Raw genomic sequence first — 4,572 nt, forward strand, 5'->3', positions numbered from 1 at the left:
TCATTATCTTGGGGACCGAGGAGGGGGGGAGGGGGGTGAGAAGGAAGAAAGAAGGAGGGGAAAGAGGGAGGGAGGGAGAGAGGAGGCTGTTGCTCAGTTCAGACTCAGTTGCGCTGCAGCCCTGGTTCAGAAGTGTCTGCTGCACCATCCATCCATCCATCCATCCATCCATCCATCCATCCATCCATCCATCCATCCGTCCGTCCATGATCTCCTCTCCTCCTCCTCTCCTGCAGGAGAACCTCTTCTGATGTTCCTGTTTTGAGGTGTTTTCTTTCATCTTCCTCTCGATCTCCTCCTCTTCCTTCACCTCCTCTCTCTCTCTCTCCAATCCGTCCCCCTCCTCCTCTTCATCTACAAGCCTGAACTTTGAATTGGACGTGAGTGAAATGTTAATCAACGGTGGCCGGGAGGGGGTGTGACTAAGGGGACAAATGCCGACTGTTCCAGCTCTGAGGAGGAAGAGGAGGAGTCACACTTTCTCCTCCGTATGTTTGTCCAGACACTAAAAAAATCCATAAAGACAAAAACTGGAAGCAACAATTAGCTAAAGGCTAAAAGCAACAATCCTCCTTAAATAAGGAGAAATAATGTCAACAAAAATGACCAGAACCACCAAAAAAGTTGACCTAATAATAGAAATAACAGAAATTCCAAAATTAGTTTGGTGGTTAAGGAAGCAGACTGAGCATGGCACCGTCACCACACACTCCCCGGGCCCTTACACTGCCCCCTGCTGACTTCAGTGATGGGTGAAAAGCAGAGGTCACAAATCGTGTGCTGTGTCACAACGATCAGTAATTCACTTTCACTAGTTCTGTAAAATGACTTATACAAAAATGTTAGCTAACGCAAAAGCTGACCCACTGATGGTCTGACTGACTCCAGATCAGATCTGACAGAATCCCAGCCTCTCTCCTCATCTCCAGCAGCTGATAACTGTCAGTGTTGCGTCACTGTCTGCTGTGTCAGTGCACGTGTGCACGTGTGCACGGGCTGAGGCCTCCCGTGGACCTGTGTTCTCCGCTGACCCACTTACAGAGTTCACTCCTGCAGAGCCGCAGCTTCCAGAACCTTTTTCTTCTTCTGCTCGTTCAGTCAGCGCAGCAGCAGCTGGTGTCGGTAATTAGCTCCGCCCCCTCATTCTGCGACTGGACGTGCGTGGCGGGAAACAGACGCCGCAGCAGAAGAAGACAGAAGCTGGGTTGTGTTTGATGAATGTTTGTGGGTTTACAGGAAATGGAGTTGGTTCTGTTCTGTTGGTCCAGTGGAACCAGAGATATCAGTGCCTGACACAAGAGCTGCTGGTCCACTGCTGCCTCCTGTGGTCACTTTGTGTCACTGAGTTTGTATCTGACTGAAGAATTTTACGCTGTACTGACAACGTAATGAGTTCAAAGTTAGCGATGGCAGCGGCGGCGGTGGACTAACAGCTGCCGTGTCCTTGTCCTTGTGATGTAAAATGTCAGATCTGTGTGGACCTCGGCGTAGGAGCTGAAACTGAAGAAGTTATAAATAAAATGATGTAATTCAGTCACCCAACACTTGAGTAATCATTGCAGCTCTATGCACCATCTAGTTAGATTGCTTTGTGTGTGTGTGTGTGTGCGTGTGTGTGTGTGTGCATGTGGCTGCTCAGTCCGTTGCAGGAAGCCTCTAAACTGCTCCAGTTAATCTTGTTTAGTGCTGAGGTGAGAAAAGGCCTCAGCTGTTCTTCGCCTCCGCAGATTAGATTCCTGCAGCGACGCCCGGCTTTTTACAAACCTCACATTCTCCTCACTGTTGGCAAACAGTGGCTGTATAAATCATCCCGGCTTAGCTCAGCTTAGCCCCAGATCACCGTAGATCAGCCGGGCTCAGGTGCCAGGCTCGTGGGCCAGGGTGTTGTCCGATCCTGGTCTGCTGGGGTTCAGCTGAGCCCACAGGTGGAGGTGGAGGTTCTGGACGATGGTGCAGTGAAAACCTTCCATGTGGGATCCTGACTCAGATGCAGTCCAGCTCTGGTCCAATCCCAGTAAAGGAAACCTTTTTCAAAGCTCTGACCCTCCTTGTCAAGGCTGTTCAAACTCTGGCCCGTGAGCCTGTCATTGATTAGGATGGGAGTTTTTTTATTTGTATTTTATTTGTTGTTGTTTATCTCCAACCGTAGACATTGCGTGCTACTTATTCGGCATTTCCTCATTTGTGGCGTTGTATCTTTTTGAACTGAGCACAGCTGCTGGAGCTCCAGTCCAGTTCTAAGTGGGTTTCTGCTCAGAGTTTGCAAACATCTGTGTCTAACCGTGTGGTTTGTAGTTGCTGGAGCCAAACAAGCAGTAGGAGGAAGAAGTGATGTATGAGTCGCTGAACCAGCGATGACACCTCACCAGACAGAGGAGTACACCTACGGCCAGAGGAGATCCTGTTGTCCCCGGAATGTCAGCGTCCTCCTAACACTCAGCTATTCACAAAAATCCCTCCAACGTTTGGTGTCAAATTGTGGTTTTCTGCTGCTGCCAGAAAAACATTTCCACATGCTGTCAGCACTGTTTTTTTCAGAGTGGGTTGCCAAGTCTGGACTTGAAAGTCTTCCACACCAGAGTCCATTCAGAAAATCCACATTTTAGCTCTCAGAGACGCAAGAGAAGCTGGTTTAGCGCTGCCTTCTGTGGTCAGTCTGTGGCATAGATAGTAATAATGATAATGAATAACGATTCACAGAAGTCACTAAGACCTATTTTGTAACTCGTAGATATGGTTTCAGTGTCAGTGGACCAGTGGACCAGTGGACCAGTGGACCAGTGTGTCAGTCACTAAAATCGCCCCTTTTCTCTGTGGACTTTGGTACAGGAGAGTGAAACACTTTTCAGAATTGTGATTTCTATTGATTGTTTCTGTGTGACAGCAGTGAGGTAAAGCTGTGGGAATGAATGAAGACAATAATTAGATTATTATGAATATTGATTTTGCTTTGTGCATGAAATGCACTCTATAAATACAATTGAATTGAATATGCACAGTTGTCCTTAAACCAAAGTTCAAAGGGAAAATCTGCAGCTCAGAGCACAGGGAGCGTCTGGTTCAAGGGCTGCAGATTACACATTTGATCTTCCCTATAGAAGCAGCAATAATATTTGTGAGAAGTGATTCAACTGTGACTTTTTAAATGGATTTTTGGGAAAATGACAAGACATATCAGTGTCATATTTCCCACTTTTATAGACTTTTTTTGCTGCTCCGCTCTGTGTAAACCTGGTAAAGGTTTCCTAAGAACATTAGTGCAGCAGTGACTGAAGCGATAGAACAGTAGGGGGCGTCGTCTTCTGCTGCCCAGTTGTAACCACTCGGTGTTTACACCGGTGAACACAGTTGCCTTGCCCAGTTGTAACCACTCGGTGTTTACGCTCCGTTTCCCCGAGAGGTGGGAAAAGAAAGAACTCCTGACGGTGAGGTGTCGCTGTCCTTGGTGCTGAAAGGATAGTCAGTCAAAACAACACGGGGCAGGGATTCCTGTAGAACACAGTGACGAGGCTTCACTTTGTTTTTAATCTTTCATTTTTTTTTAATTTGTTTTTTACCTTAAGAAGAGTAAGAGGGAAACAACAGGTGATGTAGGAGAGAATTAGACCAGACAATGAACAGACATTTGATATGAGAAGAAAACACATGATCAGGTAACTTATCATAAACTCTCTCTCTCTATATATATCTAAAAGTGCATTAAATAGACAAGTAATGTAACACAATGAGAGAAGACTGATTCCAGGGTAGAAGAAGACAGCAGGAGGAGTTGAGATACTGTAGGATTTGATAAGACTTTGAGCAGTTTATTCAGTGAGAGTAGATTAGAAATGTGGCTCACAAAGCGGGGGGCAGGTCCCCTGAGGTGGCGCAGAAAGGCAAATGATTTTCAATTTTAATATTTTCTTTATTTATCCCACAGTGTGAACGTGCACTAATTAGTGATTCTATTTCCTTTATTCAGAGACAGCAGTGGTCTTCTGGGAGTTTTAGCTTTGAAATAAAGTTCAGTGACGTTTGGAAGTGTGAGTGTTAGCGAACGAGGGTCGGGGGACTGGAGGGGTGCACAAAACAGGGCACTGCAAAAAAACGTTGAGATCCAGCGGTAGAGCAATGTGTGTTGATGCTGCCCTGCTGCCAGGAAGTCAGTGGTTCGATTCTTGTCTGTATGTTCAACACAAGGACCAGTTATAAGACTAAATCTATTCAAAATAAGAAGTGCAGATGAGCAAATAGTGTTTGAGTGGATAGAGGTGGCCGTGTAGACAGGAAGTCTGGGGTTCGATTCCAGTCAGGACAACCCAGGATGGAAAACCACGGCCAGTGTCTGGCTGTAAATACTGGCAGCAGTGAGTTTTTCATCTCAGTCTCAGTGACTTCCAGACCATAAAGTCCTAAAGTTCTTCTTCACCTCACAGACGTTTTATTGCTGCCCTGGCTCAGGTGGAAAACCAGCTCCGGTTTTATTATTAGCAGCTGCTGCCAAAATAGAAAAATATGAAAATACTCTGAGATCTCCTTCAGTCAGAAATAAACAGCCGCCTGTTTGTCCTGCTGACGGGAGGAAACAGA

At 46.2% G+C, this 4,572-nt stretch overlaps 1 protein-coding gene across 1 annotated transcript in view; it reads left to right on the top strand.

The window, feature by feature from the left end:
• Positions 1-4,572, top strand: part of LOC103382300 (glutamate receptor ionotropic, delta-1-like) — a 133,060-nt gene that overhangs the window by 1,007 nt on the left and 127,481 nt on the right.

The sequence above is a fragment of the Cynoglossus semilaevis genome, chromosome 8, assembly GCF_000523025.1.
Source record: "Cynoglossus semilaevis isolate Cse_v1.0 chromosome 8, Cse_v1.0, whole genome shotgun sequence".
In the NCBI taxonomy this organism is placed as follows: Eukaryota; Metazoa; Chordata; class Actinopteri; order Pleuronectiformes; family Cynoglossidae; genus Cynoglossus; species Cynoglossus semilaevis.